Raw genomic sequence first — 14,284 nt, 5'->3', positions numbered from 1 at the left:
TTTCCCTTATAGGTTACTTTACATATTTTTCTTACAGCTTTTATGATCCTCTCATTTTGCCCATATATGTTTCAAACTTGAGCAGTTTTAATTATTATTTCAGGCTTTTTCTTCTCTTCTCCTTTAGATATCCTTATAATTATTTCTTTAAAAGATATTTTTGATGATGCTTAAATAGTTGAGAAAGATGCATGCTCATGTGGACTACTGATTATGGAGGGAAGGGTTGAGGATTAGGGAATAGTGGATGAGAACATTGTTTCCAATATTCTTTTTCTTCTTGTATCTGGGGTGAGGTGGGGATGGGAGAGAAGGGAAGAAGCCACACTTAGCATCCGGTATACATGGATGGGAAACAGACACTTGACGTCATCCTGGGGTTCACAATATGGAGCATGTGCTGAGGTTTCTGCTTAAGTGGTTTCAATAGTTCTGAAATGCTGTTGATTTAATTGCTCCAAGGATATGGAACTCCTTCCAGGTCCACTGGCTGACATAGTACATCTTAGAATCTTCATACATCCAGATATACGCTATCAGTGCTTGGCTGGGTAGTTATCTAATTTATTCTGCCCTCCATCCTCTGCTATGGTGGTAGATGTACTCTGCAGGCCCCAGTGAACTGCCATATCTTCTGTGACATCTGGATATGCTGTTCACTGCTGTATTCTAGCAACTGAAGAGGCCCAGTTCTGACAAATGCATGCTCTTGTCAGACCACAGATCCTGAAGTTCACCCCACGGTTGGGGTCTTGAGTCCAGTGGTTCAGTTGGGGGAGGAGGGGTGGTTGCTAAAGAGATTCTGTCTGAATGGTCACAGACTAGATCCTTGTGGGTGCTTGACAGTATGGGGTCTGGCTTAGTATGTCTCATCCTCATCAGCCTATGCATGCACTGGTAGTTGCAATTGCTTGGTCATTTCTGTCTCTGGACCCATCTCTTACTCAAAACAATGGATGCTATAGCCCAGTCCAACCCTGCCCACCACACACTTGCCACTCATGTACGCCATGGGAACTGCAGCCCAGTAAGAGCAACTCCCAATAACCCACCAGCCCCACCTCCAACCCCCGCTGCCCTGGTTCCTTTGCTTGCCAGTGTGTATAGCAGACTGGTCTGGTCTTTCCCACATCCCATTCAGCTCTTGTACAGATCAATGGGTATTGGAGCCTAGTTCAGACCAACCTACCCCATTATACAGCCCACACTCATTCCAGCAGGTGCTATATCATTTCTAGCCAGGCCCTCCCCAAGTCCTGGTTCTCATGCTCACCAGTGGGAGCTACAGCTCATCAGGGAAGTGCCCATAGTTTTCCTGCAAGGTCCACTCCATGTCCCAGATCTTTCACTTTCCAGGTGGTTTTGTAGTCTAGCTTAGCAAGACTTGCTCCCAGTCCCAGCACTGACAGCTGATGATGTGGCAAAGCCCAACCAGCCTGCAGTTTCTCTGCTTTATGCATGCATACCAGTGGATACAGTTGCTTAGCCTAGCCTGGCTCTTCCCCAGCCCAGTTCACATGTGGGGCAACAGGTGCTATAGCCTTGCCTAACCTGGTCTGCCTCTGTTTCAGTTCTCATGCTTACTAGCAAGAGCAGGGGCCTAACAGTGGAGTTCTTGCAGTTCCTGACAAGCTCAGCTCCTCCCACCATCTCAGAACTTTTGTGTTCTGATGGGAGTTGTGGTCCAGACTGGCATAGCCCGCCTCACCTCAACATTTGCTCTAGGGTATTGTCTGGCTCAGCATAGTCTGCCCCCGTTCCAGCTCATGCTGGTAGGTACTTTAGCTGGGGAATCCTGGACAGACCCTAGTCCTGGCCCTAATGTTAACTGGCTGGTGTTGTAGCCCAAACTAGCCTGTCATGCATACTGTCCTGGTTCTCAGATCTGTCAGTAGATGCTATGAACTGGCTCAGCCTGGCCTGCCCCATGTATGTCAGCAGGTGTTATAACTTGGTCTTGTCTGGGTTGCTCCCAGCCTTGGTTATTACATTTACTTGCATGGACTGTGTTCTGATAGAAGAGTTTCTCAATCTCCTCTATCAGGTTTTGTCCAAGTTGCAGACTTTGCTCATACTGGTATGTCCCTGGCACAAGATGACTTGGTCCACCTCCTTTCCTGGCAATAACAGTGGCTTCCCTGACTGGTCCACACCCATTCTGGTTCTTAGTCTTGAGTGCTACAGCATAGACATGCCTGGTACACACTCAGACATAGCTCTCACATTTTTTCAGTGGGTGCAGAGACCTAGCCCAGTCTGTCCTACACTTACCCTGCTTCTCACAAGCACCAGTGGATGCTGGAATCTAGCCCAGTCTGTCTTACCCCAGATCCAGTCTACATCCATGCCAAGTGATACTGAAGTTACGTCCAGCCCAGATCTCTGCACCCAGCTCTTGTACTCTCCAATGGGAACCACAACCTGGGTGGACTGTCTCCTTAGCTCCCCAACCAGGCCTGTTCCAAGCCACAAATCTTGCACATGCCAGTGGTTGTTCTGACTCAGCCTGGCATAGCCCATTCCCCATCCTGGGCTTTTCCATCAGATGCTGTGGCCTTGCCTGATCCAACCCAACTTCAGTCCTAACTCTTGCTGGTAGGTGCTTTGCTCAGTTTTTCTCCATCCGTGTCTCTTGCAAACTGGTAAGTGTGATGCCCTAGCCTAGCTCTGCATGGCCCACACCCTATTGTGGTTCCTGCATATGCCAGTGTGCTCTGGTTTGGGTTTTCCCTGCCTGGCCCACTCACCCCAGCCCCCAAACAAGCAACCTAGACACTTGCCAATGAGTAGTACTGCCTTGCTCAGCCTGACCAATATCCAGGCCTGAATCACATGCTTCTCACTGGGAGGATGGCCCACCAGGGGAGTTTCCCAAGTTACCACCACCAGTCTCACTCCCAGACCCAGATATCACATGTGCCAGCACGTTCTAGGCCCTCACCTGGCATAGTCTCCTCCCCTCTCTCTTTTGCATGAGCTGGTGGATTGTGGCCCTGCCTGTCTATACTCTTTCTTGGGTGCAGCTGCAGGTGCTACAGCCTGAACCAGCCTAGTCTGTTCCCAACCCCAGTACTCATGAGTGTTAGAGGGTTCCATGGTCATGCCTAGCTCAGCCCTTTTCTTTACCCTGCTCTTGAGTAAACCAGCTGGTATGGCAGATCCAAAGGGATGAGCCTATATATCCCCCACAGAATCTGCCCCCAAGAACCTGGTTTTCTTGCATGCTTGTTAGTATCATAGTCTAGCCTAATATTACTGGTCCCATTATGACACTCACTGGTGGGTACTGTGATCTAGACCTGCCAGTTAGGCCCCCAGCCCTAGCTTTAGTTTGCATTGGTGAGCAGTAGACAGTGATGGTCCATGCTAACTAGCCCAACTCAGCTGTCCCACATTGTTGGGTGCATTGGTTTGACCCAGGATGGTTCTCCAATTGCCCCTTTGAAACTGATTGGTCTCAGTGCCCTTGTTTACATGCAAGCACAGTGGCCTCTCAATGAAAGTCCCTCAGAAGTCATTCCTCTCCCCTCAGTGGTCCCCCTTCCCACACATTCCCTTACCCCTATCCATGAGCAATCCACAATTCCTCTACTTGGGAGCGCATAGGTTCCCCAGCCCAGCCTTCCTAAGCCCAGTATTCTGATGAGGTGGCTTGCTGGCTAGAGCTCTGCCTGCCCACTAAGGTCCCAAGCTCCTGACACACATGCTGGCCTGTGATCCTACCCCTCCACACACCCAAGATCTAAGCACATTCAAAGTTTCCCAAGCCTGTTCCACCATCACACCAGGGCTCTCCACTCCTCTTCCCACACCCCATCTGGGACCAAGCATGTGGCGAAATCCCCAGACTCGCTCTGCCTGCTTGAGTGTGAACCCCCAAACCCCCAACATGTCCCTGATGGCACAAGCCTCCTACATGCCCACACCTCCAGGCCCCAATGATCTTGCCTGCACCAGTACAAAGGCAGTTGCCTGTCCAATATAACTATTTATTTAATGGTATTGTTCATGCAAGTCTTCATCATTATTTTTGGTTTTTAATTTTTGTCTGAGTTATTTTCAAAGTCTTTCTTCCATAGTAGAAATTCCTGTGTTTTTTTTTTTTAATATATATATTTTTTTTTAATTTGAAAGGCAGAGTTATGGAGGGAGGGGAGAAGAGGTCTTCCATCATTTCTTTTACTATCCAAATGGTTTCAATGTCTAGGGATAGGCCAGAAAAAAGTAAGGAACCAAGAACTTCTAGGTTTCACAAGTTGGTACAAGTGCCCAAATACTTGAGCCATCCTCTGCTGTTTCCCTGGGTGTATTAGCAGGCACTTGAATTGGAAGTGGAGCAGCCAGGACTCAGGCTATCAGGGTTTTTTTTTTTTTTCTCATTTTTTTCTTTATTTTTGACAATCTTTACATAGTTAATTAGGGCACATAGGGTCAAGGGCTACAGGAAAGTGGGTAAGACTATTATTTCCACATTTTTTTCCCTGTATCTGGTGCAAAGGGGGAGATAAAGGGAGAAGCCCCACCCAGTCTCCCACCCATCCCAGGTCCCTGATGTGGGGCATGTTCCGAGGTCTTGCTCAAGTGGTTTTGACAGTTCACCAGTTATGAATTGCTGCTAATCTAGCCATTCCAAGCATGATGAAGTTGCTTCAGAATCCACTGATTGACATAGTCCACCTTAGAGTCTCTGTTTGCCCAGGTTTTTCACTGCCAACATATGGCTGGGGTAGTTGATTGATTTGTTCTGTGCTCTGTTGTGGTGCCATTTATCCTCTGCAGGTTCCAATGAACTGCCATATCCTCCATGTGCACCTGGTTATGCTGTCCACTGCTCCATCTGAGCCTCTGAGGAGGCTTGGTTCTGACACTTGCACTCCATGACAGACCATGGAACCTGCACTTCTCTTCATGGTTAGGGTTCTGAGTCTGGCAGTTCGATTAGGGAGATCCCCAAAGAAACTTTGTCTGAGGTGATCCCAGACCAGATTCTTGTGTGTACTTGCCAGTTCAGGGTCTGGCACAGACCATTGCCCCCAATCAGCTGGTGGTTGCAATTGCTGGGTTGGTTCGGTTTCCAGCCCTGCCTTCCACAGGAACAAATGGGTGTTGCAGTCCAGCCCGATTCTGCCCAGCACACATTCAATCCTCACATAAACTAGTGGGAGCTGCAGCCTAGTAGAACGACCCATAATAACCCCCACCAGGCTTGCCCCCTGTCCTGGTTTCTGTGCTTGCTGGTAGGTGCAGTAGACTAGTCCAGTCTGTCCCACATCCCATTCAGCTCTCATACATGTCAATGGGCATTGAAGCCTAGTTCAACCCAACCAGCCCACTATCCAGCCCACACACATGCTGGTGGGTGCTGTTCTGTCCAGCCATGTCTGCCCCAAGTCCTAGTTTTCATGCTCTCCATTGGAAGTGGTAACCCAAGAAGGAGGTGCCCATTATTTCCCTGCTGGGCCCACTCCCGGATCATGCACTTTCCGTGTGGTTCTGTAGTTTAACTTGACAGATTAGCCACCGATGGCAGCATCTGCTATCTGATGCTGTGGCAGAGCCCAACCAACCCTCACCCATTCTGCTTTATGTTTGTACTAGTAGGGACAGTCAATGAAACCTTGCTCTTCCCTGATTTGGCTCACATGGGACCCACAGATGTTGTAGCCCTCCCTGCTCAGTCTGGTCTGCCCTCATCCCAGCTCATGCTCTCCAGTGGGAGAGATGTTCCAGCAGGGAGGCCCTCTGCATTCCCCCTACCAGCTTTACTCCCTCCCTCCCTGGTTCCTACTAGTTGGGCTCTTTGGCCCAGTCTGGGATGACCCGCCTCACCTTGGCATTTGTTAGTGGGTGCTATAGCCTGGCCTGGGCCAGCCCACCCCCAGTTTTAGCTGGTGAGGGTTACAGTCTAGCCCAGCCCAGCATATACCCAATCCCACTGTAATGTGTACGGTCATGTGTTGAGACCATATCTAGGCTGACAAGTGTTAAGGAATGCAGACACTGCAGAGAGTGGCTTAAATTACAATGCCACAGAACTGGTCCCCAAAGTAATTTTTTCCTCTGCTTCATCTTTTCTGCTCTGGTGGTCTCCAGTGGAATTTTTTACTTCATTGATAACAGTTTTCATCCCTAAAATGTGTTTTTTACAGATTATTTTCTAATTAAGGTTATCTATTGTTTTCCTCACTTCTCTTTCTCTCAATGTCTGTATTCTGTTGCATCTTATTTTCCTTAGGATCATTATTTTAAATATTTTTACAGGAATTTTATGAATTCCTTATAGATCAAAATGTATCTCAGGAGAACTACTGGGCTCTCTTAGACATGTCTTTCTACCTTATTTCTTCTAGTTTCTGTGTTCTTATATTTGCAATTGAACATCTGGAATAATAATTTTTTACTTATGAAATAGGTTTTCTGATTGGAATCTGACTTGAGTTGCTAATTTGAATTATAGTTGAGCATAGCATTGTGACTTCTCAATGATTTCTTCAGTGTTAAACAATGTCAGCAAGTTGTCTAGTCTGCAGCAGTTTGGGGACATTGTCATATTACTGATATGGGCATGAACTCTGAAAGGTATGCTTTTTGGTCCCCAGAGTGTTGGATGTCAGTCACACCAGATTTTTAAAAATATATATTGTTGTGTTTCTAATGCTATAGGACACAGGTTCTTTTCCTTTTTCCTGAGGTGCAAGCAAGAGTGACACTGGGTCCGTTCACAAACAGCTGTGGCCTTCACACTGTATTATGTGGATAGAATCTCCTCATGAATAATGCTGGGGTTTTTAGCACCAACAACCCAATTATTAACCCTGGAAAGTATTAAGGAGACATTGTCCAAGCCCTATGTGGTGAATACAGAATATTCACCTAAAAACTCCACATTTTCATTTGTTAGCCTATGGAAATGATATGCAAGCAGATTCTTCCCTCAATACTTCAGAGTTTGTTCTAAGGACTCTGAGGAATATAATACTGACTGCCACTGACCTGGAGCTGTGGGATACAGTGTGTTCCTTCCCCAAAACTCACAAGATAAATGGCACTTTTATTAGTCATTGTAAAGTGACAGTAACCAGTTTGAAACAGAAATAGTGGCAAAGTTCTCTAGCTCCTAGTTAAGTACAAGCTATTCCAGAGGTTATAGCACCATCAGCAACAGTCACAGTTCCTACAGGGCATGCACAGGTGATGCCTGGATTTGTGCTGTGACCTCCAGCACCCTGTGGTATGAACTTTGGAGTGTATTTCCTCAGATGTGGACCTCTTAGATTGAATCTTGACTGCCATAACAATTATCTCCAAGTAGCCCTGGGAAATTCCCTAGTTGTCATAGAGCAGGCTCATGGCCTTGGTCCAGTACTACCATGGTAGTAGGAGTCACAATGGCTTGCTCTCTCCTGGAATTATCCCTTACTTGTTCTAGGGGCATCTGGTTGTGATGGAGGTTAAGGCAGGTGGAGGTTTGCAGCTTCCCAGTAGCAGCATGAATCTGACACTTTGGCGGTGGAAAGAGGATATGTGGTTTTCCTGTTACAAACAAAGTATTTTCTTGGACATAAATCACCCTCAAGATTGTACTTAAGGGCCCGGCGCAATAGCCTAGCAGCTAAAGTCCTCACCTCACACAGGCCAGGATCAGTGAGGCAAAATAAATAGCCTAAGAGCCAGAAGGAAATACAGACAAAAATGCCTAGTAAGAAATCTGTTAGAGGAGCTGAGCAAAGTTAAGAAAAATATCCGGAAACTATGTGAAACCATCAAAAGGCCAACTATGTGGTTCTTAAGAGTCCCTGAATGCAGGGAAGGAGAATCTGAATTAAAAGATGTATTAAATTAAAAATTTGGGAACTTCCTTTACACAAGGGAAGAAACGGAAACCCAAATACAAGAAGGACAGAAAGCTCCAAGAAACATGACCAAAAGTGATCTCCACCATGGGACATCACAGTTGAATACTCGTCAGTTGGCCATAAAAAAATACACAAACGTTCATACAAGAAATGTTGGGCAGCTTATAGAGGAGCACCAATCAGACTCACAGCTGACTTCTCACCACTGACCAGAAGAAAATGGAGTGACATATTTCAGATCCTAAAAGATAAAAACCAAAAACAACATATAAATAAACAAGCAAGGAAAAACGAAGAACAGTCAGCTCAGAATAACATACCCAGCAAAGATTTCATTCATGTTTGGACATGAAATAAAACATGTACAAAGCAATCCAAAACTTAAAAATTTTGCGCCTAATAGACCAGCCCTACAAATTTTGCTAAGAGATGTGCTATCTATAGAAAAAAAGGGGATCTACCATAGCAAAAGAATGAAAAAGTGGGAAGCATCTCGGTGAAACCACAAAAGAAACTTAAATCAAACAATGAGAAACACAATGCTAAAATGGCAAGAACAATTCATCTGTTGATATGAACCATGATTGCAAATGACTTAAATTCATCAATCATAACTGTAGATTATCAAGCCAGATTAAAAAGACAAAACGAGGATCATTTACTTTTGCCTACATAAAGTACATATCAGCAACAAAAATACATAGAAGCAAAGTGAAAGGATGGAAAAAGACATTCCAGGCTAATGGGAAAAAAATCAGCTGATATAGCCATTCTAATAGCAGATAATACAGATTTTTATTGGAAAACTATTAAAAGAGATGAAGGCCATGACATTAATTGAGCATTAGTTGATCCACTAAATAAATATATAAATATATATATATGTATTTTTCCATGAATCAGAACTTTAATGACTGATACTGAATTTCACAAGTAAAATATTTCTTAGTTCTTAATAATTATATAATCTTAATGGTTAAAGCATCCAATCAACATAGAATATCAGCTCTTCTCAGAACCTAACTATGTGTACCACTACATTTTTCTCTGCATTCTTAGAGAAGTACCACAGATTGCTCCAAGTATGACAATGATCTGTAGATCGAGCTACAAAATGCAGTCAGAACAGAACAGTTCTCTGGACTGCCAACTTGTTTCCACTCACTGCCCCAAACTGAAGACAAGATGCTAACTTTAAACACTCATTCAGCAAAGCCAGTGACATCTGGGAGCACAGGAATGTCTTCATCATCACAAGTCATCAAGAGAACTTCCATCTTGCGCCAGTCTAAAGCACAGGGAACGCCTCGCTGTTTCCATCTCAGGAGTCGGGTTATCCAGGACGTGTCTACACCACTGCAAAGGACTCAGGGATTTCTCAGATGAGGTGAATGTCATGGAAGAGCCAACGTACAACTAAATAATGGCAACAAATATATTGTGCAATCAATTCCAGCACACCCAGCTATGTGAAACAGAGAGATATAGACTCCCAATACAATACTGCTGGGGAACCTTAACATCACACTAAATCCAGTGGACACAAATGAGGAAAATTCAGTAAGGAGACAGCAGAACTCACCCACACAACTGAAAAAATGGACTTAATATCTACAGAACCTTTACTCCTACAGTCATAGAATGCACAGCACCTTTTCCAGCATTGATCTCATTACAGACTAGAAAACATCCCTCAGCAAACTTTTTTCAAATACAAATTTATACCAAGAATCTTCTCCCACCATCATGGAATGAAACTGGAGAATAATAGGTTGAAAAGCCCCAGGAAATATGCAAATACTTGGAAATTGAACAATCTGAAGGAGCTAGGGAAGCAGCAGAAAAATAAACCCAATATTAGCAGAAAGAGTGAAAAATGAAGAAACACACCAAAGAGAAACAAAAAGAAAAATGTGTAAGATCAATTAAAGAGCTGGATCTTTGAAAAAAATAACAAAATAGATATACTCCTAGTCCATCTAATGAAAAAGGGAGTGAAGACACAAATTAATAAAATCAGAAATGAAAAAGGAAAAATACAATAGATACCTTGTGCAAGCAAAGAAGCATTAGGAACTACTTTAAGCAACTATATGCCAGCAAATCAAAAGATTTAGAAGAAATGGATATCTTTCTGGACACATATGATTTAGCAAAACTGAATCATGACGTAATTAAAAACTTAAGTGTGGTCCTGGGCTCAGTGGTCTAGCTGTTAAAATCCTCACCTTGAATGCTACAGGATCCCAAATGGGTGCCAGTTCTAATTCCAGCAGCCCCACTTTCCATCCAGCTCCCTGCTTGTTGCCTGGGAAAGCAGCTGAATACGGCCCAAAGCCTTGGGACCCTGCATCCGCATGGGAGACCTGGAGGAAGTTTCTGGCTCCTGGCTTTGGATTTGAGCAGTTCTGGCCATTGTGGTCACTTGGGGAGTGAACCGTCAGAGGGAAGATCTTCCTCTCTATCCCTCCTCCTCTCTGTATATCTAATTTTGCAATTAAAAGGAAAAAGAAAAATACCTAAATGGACCTATAACCAGGATGAAGATTGGTCAATAATTAAACCCCTCCCAATAAAGAAAATCTTAAGACTTGATGGCTTCACTGCTGAGTTCTACCAAATATTTCAAGAACTTACACCCATCCTCCAAAAGCTATTCCAAACAATAGAGACAATCTTTCCAAATTCTTAATGTTAAACCAACATGACTAATATAAAAACCATAAACACGATAGGAGAATTACAGACTGATATCCCTAATAAAAAGAGATAGAAAAAAATACTCAACAAAATACTACCTAACAGAAGGCACAAATGTATCAGACAGATAATTCACACAGACCATATGGAAAATTGAGGTGGTTTAACACATGCCAATCAATAAATGAGATATACCACATCAGCCAAATGAATAGAAATGACATGATTTTCTCAATAATTGCAGAGAAGGCATTTGCAAAAACCTAATACAATTTCATGATAAAAACTCTAAGAAAGAAAGGAACAAGGGGAGCATTCTATAATACAAAGCAACTTATGAAAAACTGAAGAGCAGCATCATATTGAATGTGGAAGGGTTCTAAGCTTCCCCGTAAGATCTGCAACTAGATAAGAATGTCCACTGTCATCATTGAAAGTATAGTATTGGTAGTCCTAGCTAATGCTATTAAGAAAGAAAAAAAATTAAAGGGATTAAATGTGGAAGTGAGAAGTCAAATTATCCCTGTTCACAGATTACATGGGAGAACCAAAAGACCCAATCAAAGAGTTGTAGAACTTGTAAGAGCATTGGGCAAAGTATTAGGGTACAAAATCAATGAACATAAATTAATGGCCTTGGTGTACACAACTCTATGGCTGAGAAAGAACTTCTAAGAGCAGTCCCAATTAAAATAGCAGAGAATGGACCCAGCATAATAACCTAGTGGCTAAATCCTCACCCTTGTATTTGCCAGGATACAAGGTATTGGCTCATGTCCTGGCTACTCCACTTCCCATAAAACTCCCTGTTTATATCCTGGAAAAGCAGTAGAGTGTGGCCTAAAGCCACCTGCATCCACATTGTAGACCAGGAAGAAACTCCTGGCTTCAGATCAGCTCAGCTCCAGCTATTACAACCACTTGGAGAGTGAACCAGAGGATGGAAGACCATTTATTCTGTATTTCCTTCCTTTTCTTTGTATATCTGCCTTTCCAATAATAAAATAAAATAAATCTTAGAAAGAGATAAAACAGCAGAGAAGAACCTTATATACCTTGGAATAAACCCACCCAAAGTCATGACAGACCTCTATGATAACAATTACAGAACATTTTAAAAAATAGAATAAATCATTAAAAGATGGAGAAATTTACTGTGTTTCTGAAATGGTAGAATCCATATAAATCACAATGTCCACATAAGCATGATTTACAGATCCAATGCAATCCCAATCAAAATCCCAACAAAATTCTTCTCAGAAATAAAAAGGACGATGCAAACACTTATCTGGAAACACAAGAGGCCAAGAATAGCCAAAGCTACCTTGTAGATTAAAAATAGTACCAGAGAAATCACAGTTCCAGATCTCAAGACATACTACAGGGCAGTGGTAATCAAAATAGTGAGGTATCTGTACAAAAAGGAACAACGGTGGTACAGAATAGAAACCCCAGAATGGAGCCCAAACATACACAACCAATTCATCTTTGACAGGACAACTGAAAATAAGCCAAGGAGAAAGGCTGGTCTTTTCAATAAGTGCTGTTGGTACAATTGGAGAACCACTTGCAGCAATTTGAAATAATAATGCCCCACAACCTTAACTTGTTGGACTCAGCCCAGTCATCGCTCAGCTGCCTTGGGTTGTGTGTTTGCCCATGTGTTTTGTTTCGTTTGTAGCTGCACCATGTGTGATTCCTTGTGACATTTTCTTTTTTGGTTACTAGTTGGGTGACCCAGGCTATGGCTTCCTCCACCATGCCAAACACTATTCAATTTTGATTGTTTTTGATTGACATTTTGTCAATATAAGCCTCAAAGACCAAATGGCAGAAGAGCACAAGGGAGTTGAGTTGCATGAGTATTGATGTGCTTCATCCAGTGGAAGACCAGGTAGTTAATGACAACCCATCAGCATCTGCATGATCTGAGACAAGGTGAAGAACACAGAAAACTCCTGAAAAACTCAGAAACCCTCAGCCCACAAGGCATAGCCAGCGGCAAGTGCATTGTTGTTCATGCCCACAAACCATCTGTCCCCGGCCATCACGTCTTTGTAGGAGTACCAGGAGAATAGGAACACAGTGACGTCATGAAATCAGTGCAAGATCAGCTTCTGCTTCCTTAGAATAATGGAGTGTTTCTCCTAGTTCTGCTGCTTAACTTGGGACAAATGTCTAAGTCCAGAATTTGATGACAGGTCCATTGTAAAAACTGTCTGAACTCTGACCAGGAACTAACAGCATTCAACCTTTGGTCATTAGAATATACACCATAGATGCACAGTTCAAACAGCACCAAATATACTAAAGACTGCAAGGGTTAGATCCCAGAGCACTAATGGTTTCCTCAGTTCAGTCTTTGTTTGTCCGTGAGGGGCCTCCCACCAAATATAAAAGGCAGCATACAGAGTAGAAAATGGGACGGATTTCCTACAGTTTTCCCACATCCGCTGGATGGCCTCATCCTTGTGGAACTGTTTTTCAAATCCCTATTCTTGTAAAGTCAACACTGACATGTTCATTGGGGCTGACCTCTTCGGAGTTGTTATGTGCTCTGTTTGCTCTCAGGGCTTTTTAATCATGTGCTGGCAGGGGAGGATTGATTGTAGCAGGTTTTTTTCTCCATTTAAGGGCGAGCATCTGTTGAATGTCATCCAAAGTAAGGATGGCGAGTGGGGTGAAATCACAGTCCGGGGATCGCTTCCCAGAGGAGGATATCAGGAAACCACCTGCAGCAGCCAACGAGGGGGATGAAGGAACAGAACAACAGCTCCCGAAGATCAGGACGAGAGGCAGGAATCATGGAGACCAGACCTGGTAATGGGGACTGCTAGCCGGGGAGGGTATTGCAGGGCTGGGTGCTAACCCGGCCAGGGACAATTCTGTGACTGAGGATGCCGGGGCTCAGGTGGCTCTGTCAGCTGCTTGGGTGTTTATCTACTTTACATAAACAAAATAGGCATAACAGGGTTTTACAATTCTTTGTTACCTCTACCGTTTGTCTTTACTCTTGTGAGAACATTAGTTGCCGTTATGGAATTCAAAATGTGCTATCAACGTTGCACAAAGTAATCACTTGCTGCTTACTGAAAACACAAATGATGGAACTTAATAGGAAATTTAGAAGCCACCTAATAACACAGAAGAATTTGGAACTTGATACTGGTTGTTTTTCGTATTAATGCAAAATGATGTTGCAACTGAAATGGGTATTGACTAGAATAAACTAGGCAGATTGTCAAAAAATGAATTTGCTGATGGGTGAAACTTGGAATACACAAACTGAGAAAAGTACAAGAAGGAAACCCAAATTCTTCTCAATAATTTTGATAAATTGCTTTTAATTTTATGCTACAAAGAAATTACTGAGAATCAACTCAAAAGCATTCTGAAGGTTTATTTGCCAAAATAACAAACAAATCATCCTGAGGTTGATATTTGGCACAGAGGCTAAGATGCCTCCTGGAACAGCCATTTCCCAGGCAGGAGTGCTGAGTCTGAGTCCCAGCACCACCTTCCTGCTTGTGAGCAGCCAGGGAAGCAGCATGAAGATTCAAGTCCTGTATCTCTGCCATCCGTGTGGGAGATCCATTGAGTTCAGCCCACACTGTGCAAGATATGTGGGGGTGTAAGAGTGGATAGAAAATCTCTTCCCTGATGAATAAGATGAGAAAAAAAATAAATATTTCACATGGATCTCACATCTTAGCCTAGACCTGCATGGA

At 43.4% G+C, this 14,284-nt stretch overlaps 1 pseudogene; it reads right to left on the bottom strand.

Moving 5' to 3' along the window:
• Positions 1–12,329: 12,329 nt before the first annotated feature.
• Positions 12,330–13,081, bottom strand: LOC121162097 (annotated as a pseudogene).
• Between the last annotated feature and the right edge of the window lie 1,203 nt (positions 13,082–14,284).

Source organism: Ochotona curzoniae, unplaced genomic scaffold (genome assembly GCF_017591425.1).
Source record: "Ochotona curzoniae isolate NIBS_2020 unplaced genomic scaffold, NIBS_Ocur_1.0 contig_501, whole genome shotgun sequence".
Lineage (NCBI taxonomy): Eukaryota > Metazoa > Chordata > Mammalia > Lagomorpha > Ochotonidae > Ochotona > Ochotona curzoniae.
The sequence above is the reverse complement of the archived record's forward strand: the minus strand, read 5'-3'. Positions and strand labels throughout refer to the sequence as shown.